The sequence below is a fragment of the Varroa jacobsoni genome, unplaced genomic scaffold, assembly GCF_002532875.2.
Source record: "Varroa jacobsoni isolate VJ856 unplaced genomic scaffold, vjacob_1.0 scaffold_1203, whole genome shotgun sequence".
Classification (NCBI taxonomy): domain Eukaryota; kingdom Metazoa; phylum Arthropoda; class Arachnida; order Mesostigmata; family Varroidae; genus Varroa; species Varroa jacobsoni.
This window is the reverse complement of record NW_019214105.1, coordinates 42889-67873: the sequence shown is the minus strand read 5'-3', so window position 1 is coordinate 67873 and position 24985 is coordinate 42889. Positions and strand designations below refer to the sequence as shown.

Below are 24985 nucleotides of genomic sequence, written 5' to 3'. Positions count from 1 at the left end.
ACATGACAGCCTATTATTATTACTGTTTTTGTTATGATTATTGCCAAAACATGTTTACATACAATTTGCTGGTACAAACAATCAGGATTAGGTAAAGCAAAATGTCTTCTTTAGGTTTACGCACAGTCTTCCAATATAAATCACGCGAAACAGTCCCCGTCGTATGCCGCCGTAACGCGTATCTTTCGAACGTTATCACACACGAGATTTTTTTCTCTCTAACCCACAGCAGTATCCCTTCGAATCTGTCTCCATAACACCGCACGTTGGTACCACGTACTCTCTACTTAGTGAGACAGCTATTGTTCTTTTTGCCATTTGTTCTATTGCCGCAAATCAAAAATTGAAGCTATTCTCTCTCAAAATGACGTTATCGAGACGAATTGTTGAGCCACGTCTGTATATACACGTGTAATAGGAAAAAAAACGATCCGCTATTTACCTCGGCTCTAGCTGAACGCTCGATCTGTTCTTATCTATTCTAACATACACGCCAAACTATACATATCTTTATATAGATATATATATCTCTGATGTGTTATTTCACTTACAACAGTTTTGTCTTTTAGAGAGGCCTGCTTTATTTTTTTCCTCTTATCCATCGTCCGCTGTTTCGAGCTCTGTTCAAATGACAGCCGCGAAACTAAAGACATTTTGTTCCGACCTTAAGCGTGCCTATTTATAGGTCACATAAACACGATTTTAGACAGGAAGAATGTGCCAGTCAATTCCCGTCAACGACAGAACAATTTCAGTCGAGAGATCAGCATAAGTATCGCATACCATCAATGAAGACCTGTTTAGGAATTCCTATAGTAGAATTATTCTATCTGCTCGCTCTCCCTCTATATATATATATATATATATGTATGTCATTCAATACAACCGTTTCCATTCGAATCATAGGATAATGCCTGACAAAATCCCGCTCTGGTTGCAATGTTTTTACCAGTGCTGACTACAAGAATGTGTCTGCGTAACGACTAACCTAAACAGTAACTTTTACCCTATCCGCGGATGATTTTCGAAGACTTCAATATTTCCAGTTAGCTGGCCAGTCTGTTCACCCGGTACTCAACAGCAACGACAGTCGTTCGTGCTTCATTTAATGGGAGTCAATGGGCCATCGTAGCAGTGGTCAGTGACGAGATGTCCTAGAAGCCATCCACTAAGTCATACTGAATATCCATTACGCGTCTAAACAGTTTTAGCTTAATCTTGCTTAGCCAGTAAAAATGCATATAACACTGTACTGCCAAGCGGATTATCTATTCAATATACAGTTTAGCAGTGTTGCGGTGATAGCGTTTGCGTTGCTGTTTTTCTTTTCAATGCGATTGGTACGATGTCGTTTGAATTACTTGCTATATGCAAGTAGGTAATAGACTGGCCCTGTCATCCAAGACATCTACCCTGTCATCGAGCTCGTCTCTTTCCGTATATAATAGCTTACAATATCATCGGGAGTAGCGGCCAACGATCGTCGATCTTTATCTCTACAGGCGATTTTTTGCTTTATAGCATTGTTATTGATCGCTCTAATGTTTAGCCACCTCACTCTATCACTCTTCATATAGTTCGCATGCTCTCCTAGCTCTTACGTAGATCGAGTGGCATCGAGGCGGCGAAAAAGAAGTCTATTGGCGTTTGTCAAGAACCGTGGACACACGACCGTTGCCGACATACAGCACGTTCCGCAAAACCAAGTAATCCCGCAGCACGAAGATAGCCAAACTGTCAGGCATGGGAGCAGCACTAAGCTAGAAATACGCACGCCATCATAACACGAATGGTTTATAACACGGAGAAGCATCATAACTGCCTCTACCTACCATGAGATATGAAAGCACTGGGCCGCCGCGACACTGATTCCGTTTACAGAGACATTCGTTTGATGGATAAGGTTCGCGAGGCAGTCTCGGCGCGCGCCGCACCCAACGCTGCCGTTTCTGTAATCTCTCTACGATTTATTTCTGTGAAGCGCAGCTTTATATTCATTTATGCCCGACTATATAATGGGACGTCCAAAAATTAAGGGAAAGTCAACAAGGCGTTCGTAATGCTGCCACTTCGTGGGTCCTTGTCAAAGAAAAACTGTCTCTGCGAGTAGGGAATATCGCGAGCGGCGCGGACAGCGGGCGGCAATGCGACGCAACTAAACGTATGAATAAAACGGGAAATGACGACACTTCAGGTTTCAGGAGCGAACATAAGAGCATAGCGCGGTGGAGGGTTGGAGGAACTGGACAGACGGTGCGAGAAAATGCGGCTCGGTGGAATCAAGCGGCCTTTTTTTCGGAAACATGCATAAGGTGTTGAAAGACGAAGGGATCATGCGTTTAACGAGGTAAGAAGAAACACGAGTGTTTAGAAAACGGCGTCCGGAAAACATTGGAAGGAACAAACAGAAAACTGGAAAGACATCGGCAGAAAAGAAAGGTGGGAACTGTATGCTAATGTGGCTATTTAAAATGGAAGTAGGGGTAATGGAGGGTATTCTGCAAGAATGAGAGCAACAATGGACCATTGTAGCTGGCCTAGATATCTCGTGACCCTTGCACAGTATGATAGTATTCCTTAGTCAGCTACTAACCAGTCCAGTCATCGATAAATATCGGTTCATCTCAAGATCCTCACAAGTAAACGGTTAGATATAGTACAAAGAACGACTAAGAAGTGTGACGCTCCAGTATCGTTAAGCTATTGAAATTTAACAAATGCTTTTGTTGTTTGCAACATTAAAAGGTGGAACTTCGACAGTTGGCCAGCCCAGTACAAAGACTTATTCAAATAAATTCTCTTGAATGGAAAGAAGTATTTACTTTAATAGTACTTAATATTAACAGCTTAACAAGCGTTTGCTTCTAGCTTTACCGACGTACGTGATGGCTGTGGACGAACCGAATTGTTCATTACGAACTTTATAATACAGAGACCTATGTTATAGGGACGTTTGTCACGATCATATGGTGCCCAGAGTCAGGGAATAACTTTTTTAGTCAAGGCCCTAATTATTAAACTGTGGTTAAGCTTTTTCTGCTGATTGAGGAGTGCGCTGTTGTCAGACTAGCTGCTCGGCGTCGTGCGAAGCATCATCACAATGTATTTCTCGAGTCCTTCTGTTTGATAAATAAATAGAAAACTGTATCGGATTGACAAACTTGCCACGTGGCCATCATGAGATCTATGGGCAGGAAAATAACTTCGACATTTGGGACACTTTGTTAATTTTAAAAATTAAATATAAATAGAAAAACGCGTGAGCCTCATCTGCCATGATGACGCTTATTACCTTTATTCAAGTCATGTATACTATCGTTATTTTTGCTAACAAGTAGGGTTATTCAACTACGTGCAGCTCATGTTCATCAGAATTGGAAGGTGGTAAGCACGACAACATACTCGTGCATGACAGGTATGTTGTCGTTGTTATTATTGCCAGTCCGTCCTAGCATTGGTTGCAATTTAGGCACTAATAAGTATCTGACTGAACCTGGCCTGATTCGAGCTTGGCTAGAATCACTGTTTGAGCCTGCTGGTGTACTTCTGACAGTTCGACAGGTGAAAGCCCCCGGAGACGATTAAGTAGACATGACAGGCCCAACCTTGTCAAACGCAAATAACTGTGTAAGTAATGTCCGTGAGGGCAGAACTAGCTACGATAATCTGTTGTGGTTGATGATGACAGCTTCACGTATGATGCCAATGATAAAGATGGATAAGAATCGTGAACAACTCATCTGGGCTGGTAGCTCTTGATAGTCAGAAATTGACAGTGTGGTCATTTGCTAATGGTGGTAACCTGTAGCTACTTAGGCGATCATTAGCGGTAGCGTTTCTGTTCGACAGCGTCACGTCACCTTGCTGGTACCGCATTACTGCGTGAGCAAGGCACATGATGTATATATATATATATATATATATGAAGTGAATGAATTAGTTTATTTGGACCAATGGAACAAAGCAATGAATGCCAGTTCACTATGGAGCCGGCCAAGTGGAACTAGTTAGTCTAAAGAGGAAGAGAAGTAACGTGAACGCCATTGCTGGAAGGTGATCATGGACCGACCACGACGGCAATATGAACGAAACAGCAACATGTAAAACTCACTTACAATAAGTATAATGTAAGAGTTACACGGTATAAACCTATTGAGTGATGTTTATTGTAGTTATTATTGATCGTAAAAATCACGCTGTCAAGAAATCCTGATGCAGTTAGGAAACAGCCCGTTTCAGTAGTTCAAGCATTATACCCTTCTGGCCTATAGCATATAAGCATTATACCTATATACTGGCTGTTGATGGTGTATAACGATGAGTTTGTCCTTATCTGTGCATACTTATTAGTTGTTTATCAGTTCTGCACTGCAGAATGGACGACACTATCTACTAGTCCGACACGTCGCCCTCTTTACCGAAGTGTCATTGTCCGATTTGTCTCGTTGCCATATCGCTCGTGCCCTGCGCCTTAGCTGTCTATTGTCGATGTGTACTTTTCCAAGCCTCAGTCTTACATTTATAGCGTTTGCTTTATGGTCTGCTTGAGTTGACATTACAAAACGAAAACTAAGCCATAGATACCCCCGAAAGCTACAACAGTAGCAGGCGACCTCTAAACCTGATACTAACTGGTGCTATACTACAGTGAATGGATGAATGAATCGACTCACACGATGACGAAATCAGTTATCAGGGATCAGCTACTCCGGTCAACCCTAAGACGACCGTCGGCAGCAGTAAAACGCTGGGATACTAAACAGAGTTTAAATCTCATCTAGCCGTCACTACCTGGATCGCCGGTTATATTTCACGCAGAGACGTAGATGAAAAGCACCTGTTTCTCCTACTGGGACTCTCGATCCGCCTGCAAGCGGATAGCATCTGCAATGGCAGGTGGTTTGACAAACCAGCCATAGAGATGAACTGTGTGACGGACGGGCAGACAGATAGGCAATGAGCAATTGGACATCAAAATCGTGCAGTACTGCGCAGCAAAGGGACAGCGGGTACGTTCGGCAGCACCATTATACAGGCCATCGGACGGCTGGTTCCCAGACATCGAAGGCAAATCTAAGAAAGGAAAGTAGTAGCCAGTGCTTATTGCCGAACTGGGCAGTAGTAGCGGTAGTAGTAGTAGTAGTAACAAGTTCCTAGTACCAGCAGGCGGGCAGGACGGCCATGAAACAAAGCCGATTTAACCATACTCGTGCCCTTATGACCACCATTGTACTATTACACCTAGCGTTTCGACCCAGCTTTTGTATGACAAAATAGAAACGAAAGAGACGGTGTGTACAGTGTAATTATAGACATTCTATGGTACGACCATAATGAATAACTCGTTATCACCCCGACAAAGTATCGCTATAAATAAGAACGATAGATCGAACGAAAATGGAAAGTGTTGCTTTACAGTCAGCTTTAATAGTGTAACATATAATAATGTTAAGTCTTCCGGATTCTGTAAAATCGAGTAATGGCCGATTGTCTCTAATCGATATTATTCCGTCAATAAGCTTTTATTCATACGTAGCCTTAAACAGCCCAACTGTAGCTAACTGTAGCAAAACAAAATTGCCCTTTTTTTTTTTAAAATTTCAACATTGCTCACATTTTTGGTTGGCTAGCTTAAGGATATGTTTGATGGCAGGGCTGACTAGTCGCCTTTAATTAACGAGCTGAGTGGCTTTAGAACGCATCTCCGATGTACCGGCACAGTAACTCATTAGTATTTCTCAATACATTTGTTTGGCATATATATATATATATATAGCAACAATAGTAGAAACTGTACCTAGCTTAGGAAGAGTCAATTGGAGTCATTGAAGTTGCACGCGCATCAGAGTGATAGCGATAGTTGTGACAGGAGCGATCAACGGCGAAACAATTGGCTCGTCAATGCCAAAAATAATCGTCGTTTTTGCTGAATTGTCTCTACGCTGTCTCTATCGTAAGAGCTTCGGGAGGGCATCACGAACTAGGCGCTGCGGGTTACCACGTGCCACCTGTCACGTCACCAGTCGTACTATGAGATGTTTTCTATTCAGATCTTCTTAAACGATCTATATACATTTTTAAAATAAATCTTTTCTCTCTGCAATCAATTTATTATACTAAAAAGCATTTGGAAGATGGTATGGCTCGCTTGTAGTGAACTTCTCGAGTCTGCGCTTCTCGTTAAGCCGTGCCGCCATTAAGCTCGACTTCTAGAGCCAGGATGCGTTGGCTGAAACCTGTAGTAAAAGCGCTCTAACTAAGAATGTAGCAAATAATGTTACTCCATTTCAGCACATCGAGCTCGATACTAAAGGAGGACAGAATTAAATGTTACTAAAGTGCAGCTCAATACGGATTCCAGGAATTGACAATCATTATGTTTTTCTAAGCTTTTGGAGGCAATCCCACTTCCGCTACGCGGATTATCATAGATATTCTAAATACGCATGTCTCATAGGGAATTGCAAACAGGAATCTCGATGACTTTGACTGGCACATTAAACTGAAGTCTACTGACTTGAGCTCTACGGCCACGTGACATTTTGTTGACGTCTCTAATAACAATGATGATGTGTGTACGATACGTATTCTGTGAATAAACTGATAGTTTGTTCCTTGTTTTCAGGCCTCTCACAACCAGCATTTGTGCGATCATCGACGTCACCTGGAAAAGGGCGGCAACTATCGCACGTCGAACTTCTCTCCTTGCCTGGTCTCCTATTCTCACTGTGATACTGTTAATAGTTCTATGTCACAACTGCATACTGCCATTTGCTATTATTTTTCCCACAATCACTCCGTCAACATTTTTACTCGGTTTCTTTGAATAACGACGGACAAAAGTATCCAAAAGTCAACAGTTGCTGGCTTGTCACGTAGCGGTCAAGCTCGCCCAAACGATCCTCGTAATTAAGCAGAGTTCAGCTGTAATGTTCTTCAAAGGATAATTCTAATGAGGGAAGACGTCACAGGCCGCCGCAACTATATCGGGCTCCCTTGTTATGTGGTAAGTTCTTAGGTAAACGTAAAGTTGTGCAAACGTATTCAGACGTTAAAGAGTCAGAACAGAGTGTCGCCGTGTACATAGGATAACGTCAGACGGACAACATGTAACAATAATTAACTGTAACGTAATTGAAGCCGTTGTTATAGTAAGGTATTTTTTCGTTTTTGTCATCAGAGAGTAGTTCATTTCTCATGTCAGAGAACTTCCGATTTTGGGCGGGCTAATTATTGTTAACCTGTCTAAAGCATTGATGTTATTAGTTAGTTAGTTTATCTAGCTACGAATTCTGACGGGAACAGATTTTAGCTAATAATAACAACCACTCATTTGCGTTTTCCTCGGTAGGCTCAGTAGATCTGCCCGGTAGCCTTGTATATTTTCGTTTGCGTCAGATTTTTGACAAACATTTTATCATAATTTTGGATTGCTCGCTTTGTGAAATAACATACATTTATTTTTTGATGCAATCGTGTTGATAGATTCATTTGCGAGTTAAGATGTAAACTGATTCGGACCGAAGCCACTTCCAGTAAAAATTGAGTCTTACGTAGCTCGGACTCTGTCCAGCCACTCTCGCTGCAATGACTGACTTATATACCACGCGCTTATGCCATCTACCACGTCAGTTTTCGAGCTCATACCACAGAAGTCCGGCAACGGTAACTGCCCCAACTCCCTTTGAGACTAGGGTTTTATTGCGGGAGCTTCTACGCAAATCTGTCGACTGCAGGTAAACTGTCAATCTGTTTTTACGCGCGGTACAATGCGAGTCAACAGAGCTATGTTAATACATGCGCTTATGATTGCCTTCTGGATAAAATGAATGGAGCTGCTTGTCGGAAACAAGGTGTTTAGTTAGATAAAATCACATAAGACACTACAATATTTAATCTATTTAAAGTAACTAATTAGTAATTAGCACGAAATTATCATTGAGAGGTATGTTTATACATGATTACGTCGATGACCGGTATTTCCGCACGCCTAATTTTAACATTGTGTTAAAATGATCATGTTAAGAGACATCAGCGCTGCAATATTTAGTCACTGTTATTGCTTTCTTGAGGAATAATTAGCGCGTACACAGGTGCCTAGCTTTGTCCTGCGAAGATTTGTTGCTCGTACGCAGCTATAGCGACCACAATTTACAATACTAAGGTGTTATAAATTATCAGTATTCGGTTAGGTAGAATGCCAGAATGTGCAATAGCCTATCCCGGGTCCTTATCGCTGGCAGGGCTGAAGAAGACATTATCAGAGTGAGTTAGGCACATGTTTAATTCGTGTCATATTTTAGCGTAGGTTTTTATCGTTCGGCTGAATTTTTATCAGATCAGTTAGTACACTGGAAAAGGCGATCCTATTTTAGTTTCTATGTAGAGATGTAGGCAGAACACTGACGCGTCTTGGCCCTATTTACGTGAAGCCTGATGACGAAAACGCTAAAAATTCAACGAGCTTTTATCCCGAAACAATGACAGGAAGGGGACTTAGCTGCTTCTGGACACTGCTGCAAAAAACAATATACGTAACCGTCATACGCGAGTGTTCACCATCGCCATCAGTTCAATGAGGCAACAGATCATCCCTTGTTTTCGTGGCATGAAAACTGTTAAAAATATTGATCGTAGCTTGGTCCTTTTAGGAGCGTTCAATGCTTGATTCAATTAAATGGGTAATCAGAATCGCATTTACTGCAAGTTAATTCGGCACCCCTTTGAAAGCGGAGGGTAGCATTGAATGAAATACAACGAGGCATTTGTCACTAATAAATAACAGTATATTATAGAACATGGTGTTAGAACGTAGGCACGAGAGCTCATTCAAGAGGCGAACATCTGACCCCAACTACGAATGGGCTTCTACAATACCCAGTACAAACATAACCCTCACTATCAACGCTCATATATACTTCTATGTTCAGCGTTATAATTGCGATACCGCGTCAGTAATCACTGGGCTACCTTCCAAGAAACGTATATCACTTGATATAGTATCGCATTAACGAACGAGAGCAAGCCAATTGTATGCTGGTCTATACTATCGAACACCTATATCAATCTATTTTACTTCATCTTGCTGCGTAACGAACACAAGCATTTACATGTCTATTATATTTAGCTATCAGTGTATGGATATTATGTGCACGCCATAGCTCTCGTGCTCAGCTACACTAGAAAGCTTTAGTCTGCTGTTACTCAGATGCCGAGTTTTTTTTTTCTTAGTTTTTTCGCAATATTTGGCATGTCGGCATCGATACAAATAGAAATCGATAGAAATTGTTTATCAGTTACTAAGAAAATATCTCTGCATTTGAATTACGCCGACAGTGTCGCTAGCTGATACCCTGCAAACAGAATCGTTTGTGACTTTTATCAATGAGCGGAACTCATTGCGGTGGTTTCAAACTGCGTAGGACCAAGTCATTTTTGTTTTATTTCCTCTAAAGTGGAACCTATGAAATAATATGTTAAATATTTCGAGGCTTCCGTCTAGCTAAGCCCACCAAGCATTGCTTCAGCACTGGCTCTTTCAAACTTAAACCGCTTTACTCACTAAGTCGCTAAATTTAGCGGGCAAATTGTCAGCGCCGCATCATCACGGGGACCCTACTATAACCTAGAAACAATGAGTTATTGACGTACGCCCAACATGTGCACCGATTAGACTCTGGTAACAAAAACACTGCTAAATAACGTGGGATTATTTGTGCATGTTATAAAATCTTACGAGGCAGTAATGGCGCAACTCTAAAAGGAGTAGTTCATTCTTAGGGTCCAGGAGCAGTACTATTGAAGAAAATGGAATGGATCAACCTCGCTACTACGCGATTATTTTCGAAATACTTACCTTTAGGCGTACTTGACCTGAAATATATAAACAGCCATTCTATGAGGAGACCTTCAAAAGCTTGGTTCATCTAATGGAATTGCTTCCGTTAGTCAAACAAATATTACCGAATTTACTATGGTGTTGTATATGCCTCTGGGATCATAATAATCGCGAGAGACTACTAACTGCTTGCGAGTTTTGCGTCAATTATTGCTAGCGGCGTAACGAAAAACGCAAGGCACAAGTCGTTATACAAGAATAATATGGGTAATGTCAGCGTCGTATATCAACCCTAAGGTTTCTTTTATTAAGCGCCTTGTCAGCTGCATAATATTGTCGATGTCACCATGATTTTAAGATACGCCCTTTTGTAGTGGGCTAGCGCCTATATCGCCATAAAGAAAGCTATTTTATTCAGATGTACAGATGCTGAAGAACTAGTTGACAGTGGATGGGCCAACGCGCATCTAAAGTAGATTGTTCGATATTATTACTTTTAGTCTTACCTACTAAAGCAAACGTATCGACAAAATTGTGATCGAAATAAAAACGTCGACCTTACTCGTTCAGTAATGTACACGTGAAAAAGCAATTATATCTCCAACCAACGGCGATTATGCCTAAATACAGGCATCGTGCTGAACATTTTGATCCGTATTTTTTTCGAGTTTATCGAATCTGTTAGCAGTTAAAACTGTAAAATTGCCTTAACTAGGCAACGTATAGAGCAAACCCTATTGAAATAGGGTAGACGATACCTGAACGCACGTACAACCAAACGCAATGACTACGGTAATGTAAAAACGATTGCTTTCAGTGGGAGACCCAATTCATTGGATTCGAACTGTTGATGAATTCGCGTCGTGTCAGACCAACCGACTCAGTCATTAATGCTTCTTTCCATTTGTCATAAAACGATTATGAAGATTCTTTTTACTAAGAGCTGACGAGCTCATCTTTCCTGAACCGCCATTGAAGTGCAGTTAACTGATATCATTTCAGTCGTGAACCAAAAGGAAGACATAATTCTATCTCGCAGAGCTAATGAGTTATTTCTTGGCTACGTATTCTATCGTGACATGGTTCACAAGTCTGCTATAATTTTCCAAATGCCTGTCGGGATGTCGTACACGGTCTGTATTCGAATTACTTAGTTTAGCTTTACTGGATACTTAGATAGATAGCGATGATAGCTTTAATCGTCTATGTTCACTTCAAGTAACGCTCATAAACCATCCGCCAGAAAGCTGCTCTGTTTTATTGAATCTGCGTTACTTTTGCTGAGTGTCATAAAATGGCCCGTGCACCGCATTGTACTAGTTTGTAAATCGAAACATTTTAGCTACATTATGTTGGAGTAACGATTCATTATTTCCTAATACGAACTACACTATTAAAAACCTTCGATTCGGCATCATATCCACCGATAGAAGAAGCTTGCTCTTATACCAGCGGCATCCGATGGCGTCATATAGAAAATTTAGCGCACACCGTTACCATACGTGCGGTGTGGACTCACAAACCATCTGATGCTCTCCACCGTGGACACGGATCAGTACACAAACAATAAGTACGCAATAAGGATTACTTTCTATGTTCAGAGATTTGACTTCAGGCTCTTTACGGATTACTTTCACAGAGTTAAACTTACTAACGCAACAGTAAATTAGCGTAAATATTTAATATTTTCTACATTATTGCTCAAACTATTGCACCGTTAGTATCATATACTTATAGATAGATGTTTAAATCAACACCCGACTATAAAACGGTCAGAATAATCATTCAGGGGTCATTCCTCGACGGTTTTTGTTGTCCTCAGCAAACTGATGACACATACAGAGATGTTACTGAGGTCGTCATTTTTTCGAGTCCTTTGGGTTTTACGTGGGGTGTTGTGTTCGACCTTGCCAAGGCTACACTTCTAAGTTGGTCCGCACCATAGATCGAGCACTGCATGATAATGATCATCGATAATACCCCTGCGAACACTTCCGAAAAGCATACGAGGACTATTACTTTTTTCATACAGACTTCGATTTAACCACGGTGGTCGAATCGGCTAGTGTAAATGTATTATTATCTGTCTACTGTCATGTATGCTAATTAGCATCGGTGAAAATATTGGATCATACTATTAAGAAAACGTTCTGCGTAAAGTGGGCAGTGAATGGTCAAACCCACAGAAAGGTGTTATGGGCGGTCTATATAGACCTATTTGTGCATCGCTAAATCGAGTACGTCAGCTTGAACCCCAACAGGCTCGATATACGCCACCACCGATAAGTAGTGTCTGTTTCGCTGAAGACGTTTTTGTGGGATATGACAACGCACGTAGCAGGTAGCATTACACAGAGTGGGGAAGCACGTGTTACCTGACAGTTTGCGAGTCCTCATCTTGCAGTAGAAGGTAAACAAAATGTGGTAAAAATAAGAGTAAACAGAAGTATAGTGAAAATTATAAAATTGTGAGAAGACTTTCGCTCCACCTTGTGTGATTTACTTTATTATCATTATACATTGTATTATACCAGTATACGTACAAAGTCTAAAAACATCATATGTAACTTAATTAGAGCACCTTTACTAAACAGAATAATGATTGCTGCTAATTACTTATATTTACTATGAAAACCTGTTTTATGATGCCCTCGGAAGAATTTTGTATTATATACATGTATATGTATATAATTCCATATCGAAAGACACAAGAAAGGCCCAGCATTTGCGTCTATGCGATGCGTTTCACATAGAATGTCTCACGAAGTGACTAGCAAAATTACTTCCATATGTATACTCATCGACGAGGTGCAGGATAGATCTGAGATTTGAAGAATTCAGCTTCAAGGTCGCAAAGCTACAAAGCTGCACTAAGGACTCGTCACTAGCGAATAAGTAAAGCAATGAAATTCTTGACTAAAATCTAATGCGCGTATGGTTTTACATGAAATTTCGATATTCCCTTGTTGTGCAGTCTATTGGTGCGGTATCATCCTGTTGTTACTCATGTAAAGAGCGCCATCATGTTTCACGTAAAAATTAGCCGTCTGTCACTACGGATTTTTATAGTCCGAAACCAGTAACCGCGGTTTACACTGAGCAGGCGGTATTTTTGTGTACTTTACGTGTCAAGTAGTATTTTAAGGGCATGTTTGCTCACGGGTAACTTGTCCGAGATTTGTTATTATGTTCGTTAAGCGCTATTGTTTGGTCGTTTGTTATATACAGAATCATTTCTGTATGCCAGCGACAGAGAATAATCTTTCGTTATATAGCAGTCGTCCCAACTGTCGTATTGGCCACTCTTTACCTTGATAATGAAGAGTGAGTTATACCGTATGGCGATTGACATTAAGTAATGTAGGATTCTTGTTAGTTTATAGGTGTCGAACAATTACCGAAGCTATTGACCGACCGTCGCTCATATGCTGTAGTGCTCTACTAAATCAATGCGCACTGATTGATATATTGATGTATGGGTTCTGTACGACGAGATATCGTACCAAATTAAAATTTCTAATGGACAGTCATTTTTTCGCAAAAATCTAGCGCATTTGCAGTAAGATTAAAAGGCCCTACTAAGAAAAATCACATATGATTAAACTTATATATCTCTAAAATAAGAGCTGACAGTTAGAAATGATCTTATTCTGTGAGAAAAGCCGTTCAATTAAATCATAATTTGGACAATTTTTTGCCCATCGCTAAGACCACATGCAAGAACATTATGTCAAAGACTTGTTTAATATTAACGACCCCTCAGGCGGAAACATGCCCGCTCACAGTTCAGTCGTTGCGATACACAGTGTAGGGCTACGAGTAAACCCTATTTAGCTAGAATATAGTTTCTCTCGATTTGTAGATTAATATCAATAAAATTAGATATGGCGACAAAGAAGCGAAAAATTAATTTTGTCGCGAGTATTTGCTTGTTAACGATGTCGTCGGTGGCTGCCGTCCTTTCGATTCGCGATCTCATAAAATCGCTGTTAAAGCATATGTGTTTCGTTGACTAAGTGCTTTTAATGTACGCCAGCAACCTATAGCGCTGCGGCTAGCAACGTACGGTACTTCGGGATGATCCACCCACATCAGGCGGTGCTCAGACGCTATCCCTCACCGCCCTGGTTTCTGTTGCAGATCGGCGATAAACTTCGCTCTATAGGAACAATATGGCTCAGTAGCTATAAGGAGAAAACGTTTTTTATACACTATATTTGCTTGTCCGTGTAGCTCTTACGAATGTTCTGAAAGACTACTGTTTGCTACTCGTAGCACTCTTGACAAACCCTATATTTCACGAATACAGCTGTTCTGGCTCTCAAATAACTGCAAGAGCCGGCTAATGGCCAGAACCAAATATATTGTACATCTTTATTGAAACGTAACCGTTAAATGGTGGTATCGTGATACGGGAGGAGATAAATGGGCTTCCTTTTGGTTCCTGGTTCAGCTCAGCTTCGGTTATGACTTCAGTTGTCGCATGCCGATCCAGATCGATGACTTTCGATAACATTCTCTTATATCATCGCCAACGTATACTTTAAGCGAATCTTAAGCTGACAAAGCAGCCGTCAAAGATATTCATACGGGTACTTTATATGACGAAAGGCATGTGTTGATCGCACTTTTATTGGATTTTCCGTGTACGCACCCCGCTTTCCCCGAGTCAGATTGATCCGTATTGTCGTTGTGTCATCTGCTGATTAAGCATTTCTCTACTACAACTGGTTAAGCTGGCATCAGAGGATATCAGACAAAGAAGAACTTTTGAAGACAGAATTCAAAGACAAACACGCATTACTATGGTAGCAACATTCAAACGGACTGTCGTTATGTAAGCTCGTAACCAGATATATAAGATGAAGTGAAAGAATCATCCAGCTTCTTTTGTTTTCTGTCATTATATTGTTTCTTACGGGTCTATAATGCTCGACCAGATGTAGTCAGATGTCGTTTCACGAAGACACACAATGCCTTGTAATTTTTCTCTTTCTTATGCATTAATACTAAATAATGGAGCATGCAAAAATAAGTTAGTGGAACTAAGGCGGCGAATGCATCGGAAGTTAACGCTAATAGCGCAACAAGATTATTGGCAGACTTACTGATTCGAGGATTCCAATTAATTGAAGTCAATTTGTTACTTATGGTATTGGATGCCCGAAGTGCCACCTAGCCCAGAATGTCCATGACAAGTTAAAATGGCTTAATTGGAGAGTTTCTCCTTTTGTAACAGCCATGTTGGATTTGATGAATGGATAGAACATGTTCAGCTATACGCTCTTAAGCACAGTTTGCTTGTAGCGCGGTTATTATAATTGACAGTACTTAAAGCTCGTAGTGAGTCAACAAATCATAGTAGAATATTTGTGTAGAATATTGGGTTTTGAAAGTTCAAATTCAACATCGATATTGTATCATTTATCTAGTTCTGAGTAAACAGCAAATTCGTATAATACCGAATGGTTTTACGGCGACAGGTATTGCGTATCTGGTGTAGCTGTCAGGGCTAGCCATAGCCTGAGAGTAGGGATATTCACGAGAAGTCAACATGTCATGCCGTAGAATCGCACCCTAAGACATTTGTCGTTCCTCAGTGGACTAATTCTATATGTTCTTATTTACAAAGGAAGAGCGACATTTTAATAAACTCATATCTTAAGTCAGGGTTGGCGTCCTCGCGTGTTTAAACATTCTCCTAGAAAAAGAATAATATTCTAGAAAATTGGTGTGAACAAATATCTCAAATCTGGCCGTCTAATTTTAGAGAGGCCAGGTTAGACAAAGCATTGTTAAAAATTTGTCATTTAATTCCTAGATCGGCCGACAATTTATTGCTCAACAAATTCACCACCCAAATCTCGTCTGTGATTATTGTTGTAGTGGTTTTACTGTTTCCGTATCCACATTTCGGATCACAACATAAATGTCAAGTTTCATTATTACAAAAAGAAAGTTTTGCCTAATTGTACTTTTTCTCTATTTTTCGAATGGAATGGAAAGAAAAAGCATAGTTGCCCTACCAGCACGAGGTCGCGGATCCTGATGTAGTATACTGACTAAACTGTTTTCGACTATATGTATTATAGTTACTAGTGAAACCACAAGTGTTTGCCCCCCAAGCGTATCATTGACAACTCGTTGACACCTCGGCTATGTATATGCGGAACAAAATATACATCTACTCGTTATATTTGTAATGCCGTCGCACGTTGATGCTGATTACAAACACAAACTAAACAGAAATTTGAAGTACTGTACTTTCGACAGTTGTTTTACAGCAGAACTTATGTGCTACCTTTTACAAGGATCCACTGTTTAGGATAATACAGGAGAAACCACTCAATGATGACCGTCCACTCATGAGACTTTTAAGTTCTTCGAACAGATTCCATTGTGAAATCGATTTAGCCATATAGTTCCATATGGGTTAAGCCATGATTCGCAAAGGGTCTTGTCAATTTTCGCTACGTTGACTACCTTTCACGAAGTAATTTTTAATCAAGTAATGGCAAATTTTACTTAAGTTAAATTTAGTAGTAACAATAAAGTAAATTTAAGTTGACTTCGAGAAAAAGACTTGTCTTAGCTGAGACACAGCGTCGATTTGTGTTTGGAAAATTTTCACGGCTGAAGCTGACGCAAAACAATTAACACACTTTCTATAATAGATTTTCATCTATTCGTCTGCTCACATTAGGGATATTGATTTTCTTATTGGTCTTTAGTGATCCATAAAGCTGAAGCTGCACCATGGAAGTATTTCGTAATCGTACCAATTGGCTCGAAGTGTATGCGTTACTTTCAATTCCATTACGAACTAAACAAAATGCTTTCAAGTTCTATTTGAAACCACTTGCTGCTAGTAAACGATCGTCAATATGTACAGACGGTCACTGATGATGTAAAGAGGTATAATAAATGCAGGGGCAATGAGACCAGATGAATTGAAGTTTCGTCAGCCGTTAGCCATGCTAAGGTTAACCATGTTAATGTTAAGCAGGCGGAAATGCCTCCTACGAGCATTTTTAAGTGATTACGTCTCTCCTAAATCATGACTCCTTGGCCATCAGCATGAAGGTAGGCCTCGTAAGTAATAGTTTATGCCTTGCAGTATAATGTTCTGTTTCAGCTAAATAATGAATCAGCAACAGGGGATGAGTCAATGTTTATATCTATACCTATTGCTTAATAAGTACGATATCTGCAAGCTACAGTAGGTTTTGCGCGTCTAAGGATCTGACTAATGGGTTCTTCAATTCTATCGAAAATTAAACGAAAATTAAAATTATGATTTTTTTGTCATCCTCGTAAACTACTTTTCATAATGCGCCCGTTAATCGAATTCTTTCAAGTTTCTTCAAGAGACCTCTTGTAGGTATATAAAATATACACGCACTAGAGCTACTTCAGGTTGACAGGGAGCAAAGAGGACGACTTTCGTGAGTCACGTTCGAAGTCATCTACTCAAAGCACCATCGATAAGCAATAGTACGCTACAAGTATGTCAAGTGTTAAAAACACTAATACTCGATCAATACGTTTGCCCCAGAAGTACATCTGAACAGTCAGTCGGTGACTTGCACATAATATCACTAACATAAATTTTCCGATTTGCTCTGCATCTCTCTCACAGCTCCCAATCGTGGGAAGAATACAAAATGCCCCGCGACATTCTATTATATACCAATCTATTGAGGTGCTTATCTCACGATACTGCATAACCAGGACTAGTGTAACGGTGACGAAATCATCCAGGATTGAAATCTTACAGATTTCTATTGCTGCTGAGACGGCCACCTGCTGGAGCAGAGGCTCGATGACGGACAGCAAACTTTGTTCGCCGTCACATGCAGTCAAAGGAACGGTGGCGGAGGGAGGAGGCTGATCGATGCCTGTTTACGTACGCCAAAAGCCTGAATGAGCAAACTGTGAAGTTGCTCACGTCTTTGGAATTTGTATTGGTGCTGTCCTCGTCGCCGTCATCGTCGTCGTTATTGTTATTCGGTTGCGATTACTGAGTACGTCACCAACGGCGGAAATCTCATTTTGTCGTTTCCTAAACCATCATTGCGCGCAGACTCTCCATTGCATTGAGTAGCAGCACGTAAACGAAGAAGGCCATTAAAATACCTGTTCCCTACGTACGTATCTCACACAGACGCATAAACACATAGGCCCATACTGACATGTTCACTCACACGATTTCTCTGAAGTCCTCTACTTCTCGATTGTCGTTTTTCGAAACTACGACAAAGCTTCAGTTATCGAAAGGCCTGCCCCTTGACCTGCTTAGCCTATGAGCACGTTATGCAAGACTTCGTCTACGATTTGCCACTCTTCTTCTTTCCTTGCCTCCTTTATCGAGGACACAAACACAAGTGTTGGAACAGTTGCTGGACATAGACAGGGTACGTAATGACTAGTGAGGCCGACTAATCTACGGAGAGGCATGATAAAACAGATTGCCACTGTGTGTCAGGACACTGGCTAGGACGACGGTCAAAAATGCATTGTTCACTATTAACGTCGGCTCCATTAGCTCTCTTCTTTCTGCCTGGCTGGTTGGTTATTTTATACATTTCGCGCGGACGCGTCCTAGGCACGTACAAACGTTACTACGTTTGCCGTTCGTTCATCGGCCCAGTCAAATCGAGATTGCTCAGCAATAAGCGGACAGCAAAGGCGATTCGCGCTTCCCAGCTTGCTGGCATCCCGGGCTGGTATTAAAGAGCGACAGCTTCTAGGAGCGAGCCAGGCCGGGGCCAGGTAGGATCGAGCGGCTCTTTGAAGCCGGATGCGACCGCCGCCAAGCAATTTCATATTGGCCACGTCTCGTTGGAGCAAGTAAGGAGACGGAAGGCCAGCTCCGCGCTTCAAAGACGACAACGGAAAGCGAAGACGTTGGTAGAAAAAGCGGACTCTTTCTAAAGCCATATGCTTAGGCTAACGAGAAGAGTAGCATAGAACGAAAAGCATTTATTTGCATGCATGGTCAAGATGGTTACGAACATTCAGTCGTTTGAAGAAATATGGCACATGTGATGTGAAGCAGACTATAATTGGTATGGTTTACGGTGGGTAAGAAACGTGAGGTTACCAATGAAACGGAGTCGTGACTTATGACTTTTGGCTACCGGATCGTTTTATGTAAAGCTAAGTTTCGTAAAAAGAGTGAAATCGAGGCAACCCCGAACGCCACATGGGTGATGCTCGCGTAATAGCAGTTTATTTCGGTTTGTTCGAGCGTGCGTGTGTTAGTTCAGCTAAAAATTGTTGGAGGCAAACATCTGTACGACAGCAAATTGTGAGTATCCGACATGCCACTAACAGATTATAGTTGAATTTAAGAATATTTTCTAGGCGCGCCGAGTGTGGTATAAACAACTGGCTGACGACATATATTCAAGCTGGAAATGGAGCAAGGAACCTGTTTCCCTTCAGCGCTTCCAGCGAGCGTATACATTTGCATTATCACGTATGATAACTTGGAACTAATATGTGTTGACATCAGTAATCCATAATCTGATTAACAGTACTGGCCCAAATTGTAAGCGGACCAGTAAAGCGTGAAAACGAAACGATGTGAAACCTTTTCGTATCAGAACTGATCGTGTCAATGGCGGAAAGATAAACTAATTAGAAACTACTAGTATGAATACCTCTCATGAATATTGCACACCACTCCAATTACATGATTGAATGAGCAGACAGTCTGCTGGAGCCGGCCGGTAAATTACAACCAGAGAAAATGTTCTCCTTACAAAGTCTGATCTAGCCGCATCTATCTTTTCGAAATCCTTATGAAAAGTTGATACAATGTAACAAGTATCTTTCAAATAACCGCTTGAACTATGAGACCAGGCAGTGGCGTGGTTGAAGAGGCACAGTCCTTGTCATAGTCAGTTGTCAGAACGTCGATAGAAAAAAAAATTGAAGATATGTCTAAATAAATAAACCTTTCGAGTTCTATGTCCGTTGCTATTGCTTTTGTTAAGTGTTGCTTCAGACGACTGGTGTCCAGCACGAAACGAAGTGTGTCTACGCCCGGTTCCAAATCTAAACAATTACATATTCCTAGATTTATTAAGCGTTACTATTGATTTATCATAGCCGGGCACTTCTAGCCTATGGAAGTGAGCAAAGCGACTATCTGAAAACCCAGATATAGCTGCGACAAGGCGAAGCATTTCCTCTCGTCTCTTTGACCCCTCTGTCAACATCGACAGTGTCGGTATATTCGGGTAAAAGTGTGTCTGCGCGAAATAAGCCTGGAGAAAAAAGTAAGATGCTTCGAGATGACGATGTTTATTGGCTCAGCTGTCTGTTTAGGCATCGATATATTATGTTTCTAGTTCTAGGTGAACACTTTTCACCTGCAGCTATGAAATTGAATAGTATGCATCCGGATAATTACGTCCTATTTACGCTGCTTCTTCGACGACGGTTGGCCATTTTGCGGCCAGGTCAATACGAAAAGCTTTTGTGCATGACAAGCGACTAGAAACAGGGAGAAGCTTCTTTGAAAACCGCTGTTTTCATTTCGATCCTAAGGGCAATATAAAGGAGTCAGAAGCACCGAAAAGGGGTACATGGGCGATGGGCATGTCTTTGACCAACTTGTTGCGTGCGAATTACATGTCCTTAGTTGAATTTTGCTGGAACAGTATTCTACTTATTCACAGTCATCAAATAACTAGGACTCGGTGGGTAAACTTGGGTTTTGGTGACCTTAACGATGCATGGTTAAATTTCGTAATCTGGGCTTTGTTCAAGTGTATCTATTGTTTTGAAGCTATAGACGATCATTACAGCAAGAACTATGCTTGGTTTACTATGTGCAGAATAAATAAAAATATGGAATAAGCGTTTTATCAAAACAGATTGTTAAGATGTTACGAGATGTTCCGACAACATTTTCGTATTGAAACACCTGGTCATTTAAAACCATGCCGGTTTACCGTCGTTTACTTGCTGACTTTGAATGTACTTCCATCAAACAGGAGCCGATGTACATCGTAGAGAACTGTAAAAGCTTTCAGCCTTCTCCATTGGTTGCCAACTTTCGGTACTCTAGTAGTAAAATGCATATTTTGATTATAGCAGAACACTGTATCCTACTCGCATGCTTCTAAAGAAAAGAAAAAAGGAGTACGTTTCAGATATTTTTGCTTAAACAATGTGACAATGACATCTTTATCTGTAAAGGTAAAATGTTTAACACTACGTACTAGAAGAGAACGAAAATAATAGGGACCTCTGAAATGCCCTTCAGAATGTAGTGCTTGTTTTTTTAGCCAAGATATGACCTTTACCATGACAAACGCTGCGTAACAAGCGGTTGAATGACGATTCTCACACATAGACGACGAGATATAAAATTCTCGTGGACTGTAACAACGTGGAGTTTTCAGTAAGAAGATCCTGAGGATCTCGCTCTGCCGGCTAACAGATAAAATGGAGGCTTAACGTTAGTCTATACTGATGTACATACAAAAAGTGCAATAAGAGTGATAGCAAACATGAAGTCTGTTGAAAACCCTACGACAGGTTGATTCAAGAGCTCACAGAAGCCTCGCCTTTCAAACAACTTGTAGAATAATGTTTAAAGACGTTGTCGCCATCTATTTAAGCGCCAACATAAAAATCGTAATTTGCTTTAATTTTAACAAAAAGAATGGGAGAAAAATCCACTGGTTTTTAGCAAAATGACGGACAAGAATAAGACTGCAGAGCTATACGGCATGTCTGACAAAGCGTAAAGCACATATATGAGCTTTATTAGCGAAGCAAATAATTTAAAAGGTTCAAAAATCGACAGAAAATTTCTTGCGCATTTCAGAAGTGACGCCACTGACGTCTGTCGGTTTTAATGGTTGGCTATTTGCGTCTGGATATAATGCGGAGCGACCGCCATCTCGTTCAAATGTATCGAATACTCAATTATTACAGTGATAATATATTTAACAGAATGGGAACAAACTGTGCAGAAATGCTGAGTATGCCAACCTAATGCAACATTAGCCAGAAAAATATGCTAAATACTGTGCAGTTTTTTTACATTAATTTAGCAATATAGTTTATGTATGTAAAGTTATTAGAGCCCTCAACAATGCTACTTCGTATGTATTTTGATTGCTACAACGGTTTCATACGCAGATCCGTTATATATATATATATATATATATATATATATATATGATTTCGACATCATAGTGTAAACAATTACAGCTTCGGTTTTTTAATAAATAAAGTAGGACGCTGTATGGTTCTTATTAGGCTCAAGGCTTTAGAACACGACATGTTGTTTTCCGAAGAGGTCTTTCAGTGACAATCGAATTCCCTGGTATTACAAGCTTTGCGACAGTTTCTCCCCCTCAATCACTATCGTGGACTATGAACAATATATAATAGAACCAGTATGAGCACTGACAATTTCAGTGGAGATCGAGGCTGAACATACGTTGATTTTACGATTTGTATTAATATATTATTTTTATATTCGAAATATTAGTGAAACGTTTTATTTACATCTGTCCGTTGTCCGATATCAATTTTTTCACTAGCGCAATGCGACACTTACTACAGCATCTGGCCAATTCGCTGTACTTAAGTTACACGAATTATTTTTCCTGCTACTATATAGGAGCACTTTAAACGTAATGGTAACTTTCTGTAAGTTAAATCAATTAAGCAATAATTTATCCTTCCTTTTCTACTAAAATTAACCAATTTGGCTTGTCTAGTATAATCTGTTAAAATCTATCGCACATTCATATATCCTTATCTATTACATTGTTCTGCAAAATCAAATATTGCCTTATATCAATTTCAGTATAATTTAATGTTAATGTAAGAAGTTTTCCTTTATTTGTTTATTATATGTAAGTACCGTTTATATCTTCACTTGTACTAGTCGTATGCAATGAAAGCTTAATCAAAGCAGAAAATACTACAGCGTTCAAAGGTATTCGTCCTGTATAACGTAAACGTATTTCGGCGTTAAATGACTTCTAGACAAAAAAAAGTGCGCTTTTTTTTATCAGAGGGGTTAACTATTACTCTTCAATAGTAGATTTGGCCGTGCGGTAAGGTACTTTGTAAAAAAAGATATTGGTAAATTCTAGGAGGCGCACTTATAAGTGCTTGCGACACACACTAACGCCATTGAATTCTTCTGTAGGTGCTACCTAACAGCAAGGAAATCGTAGCAGGAACAATATGTACGACCTTAATATAAGTTATGTGAATAGGTTTTTGGCTTATCTTTGTAAACTTATGCTCACCTTTCATGAGTGAGGAGAATTATTTTAGCCCGCCAGTACGAACTTGCTCTGTCATTGAAGGTGCTAGCATCATGCGGTATAGTCGACGATAGTACATAGGTGTCTAGACCTATTAAACACCGGCACTTGATGGCGGCCTATACCCTGGTTCCGCGTGCCACTTGCTGTTCTTGTTTCTCAGTTCCATACAGTTCTGGTCCTTACATGTGTTCCTGTCCGTTACAGTTGGGCCACCGTGGTTCCTTTATATCAGTGTTTTTCGTCATATCTGGGCAAAACATAATATCACTGACCACTGTGGCTTAATTCCTACTGTTGTTAATATTGATAAGCCTTATGACGATGTAGAGGACTCGTTTCACGTATGGACATTCGGATAGTTAAACATCAGTGAATTTAATTTGACAGCAACAATAAGATTATTGTCACCCCCAATAACGTTGCTTATACTTTTCAAATGCATATCTGAATGAAGTAAGATATCATGTCTCCAATGGAAACTTCTAACACATTACTTAATCTTTTTTTTTAGGGTTTAATTGTGTAAAACTAGTAGTTTTACAAATATAGTAACAACGCGTCCATATTACAACAATCGACTACGTCACATGCTTTACCGGAGTATCCTGCCAGAATCCTGAATCAGGTAACGAACGAATAAAGCTAGCTATATGAGTATCACTGGTACAATCATAATGCTGACATGTAAAACCCATTAAGTTCTCCCCGACTATTTAGTGTACAAGATAAGAGTGATATTATGTGACCAAAAACATTGCTTTTATTTGACAGGCATAGATGAGCAACTTATGTCAGTGATACCTTACTCATTTAGCGCATAATCTCAAATTTAGATGATATTTTGTCAACACCTAGTTTCGAAGCAGAACGGAGGAGACAATTTCTGTTGTCAGTGAAAAAATCGAGTGCTTCATACACTTCTAAAAACAGGGAGGTCGCAGTAGTTTATAACAATTGCGTCCTGAGGCCGATGCGTTAGTTGTAATTCAATGTCTGTCTGTCTGTTATATAAAAACTTCCATATACAGTGTGTAGCTAGATACGGCACTTCTGGTGAGAACTTCCCTTAACAGATAAAATTCAGTTATCACAAGCCCGTTCCTGTCAGACAAAGCTGTCTTTACATGTTCCGCTATCAGCGGTCCACTGTCCAAAAGTTAGAGCAGTAGGGCAATAAACTATGCTGAAGTACTCTATGATTATCATATTTAAGGGTTTAGCTAAGGCCTTTATGGTTCAATTAACATTTGCGTGTAAATCTACAGTACAGAGAGAGTTGTTTAAATTCTAAGTACGAATACGCCAACGCGGTTCGTGTCCGTTCATGTAAAAAAAAACGCAATCTGCTGCTAAACACTGTCTTTTAAAAAATTCTGACACCAGTCATATTACAAAATGGGCGTTAGAATGATTAGTATCTTTCCAGACGACGATTCGTCGGGCATCTGGAATTAGAAAAAAACGAGGATTGGTATCGATTTCTAAGCATTTTATTCGTTCCTCTTGTCAACGGCTTTCTTGTCGTTTCTCGAATGCAGACTGTTTGTCGTGACCAACAATCGTGGCGGATACCCTGGTCTGCAGATGAAAGATTATGATGGCAATAACCCTGACGATGGCTTTATTCTGATGTCGCCGTAGGCAGAAAATCTCTAATCCTCCTTAGTTTCTACTGGGGACATTTTTCTTGTCGTTATGTCAATGTACCATCCGTCTTTTATCACGGTAGCCGTACACTTCTGGTGAAAACATCAGGAAATGTTGCTGGACGCAAAATTTACAGGGAGCGAATTATACCGGGATGCCTCGGTGGAGAAGGAAGACGCGGCAATGCGTA

The 24985-nt window shown here is 40.3% G+C and overlaps 1 protein-coding gene across 8 annotated transcripts in view; it reads left to right on the top strand.

Annotated features, from left to right (window-relative positions):
* LOC111267628 (uncharacterized) overlaps positions 1–24985 on the top strand; it is a 41414-nt gene that overhangs the window by 5351 nt on the left and 11078 nt on the right. For 3 of the 8 annotated variants that reach the window (XM_086971379.1, XM_086971381.1, XM_086971380.1), the window contains 3 exons: positions 6626–7006; positions 7486–7736; positions 23660–23773. The gene's annotated coding sequence lies outside the window, so the exon portion shown is untranslated. Of the gene's footprint in view, positions 1–4675; positions 5010–6625; positions 7007–7485; positions 7737–17696; positions 19149–23659; positions 23774–24985 lie in introns of those variants that run through there. The other 5 variants (XM_086971382.1, XM_022845961.2, XM_022845965.2 and 2 more) reach the window with 5 other exon arrangements.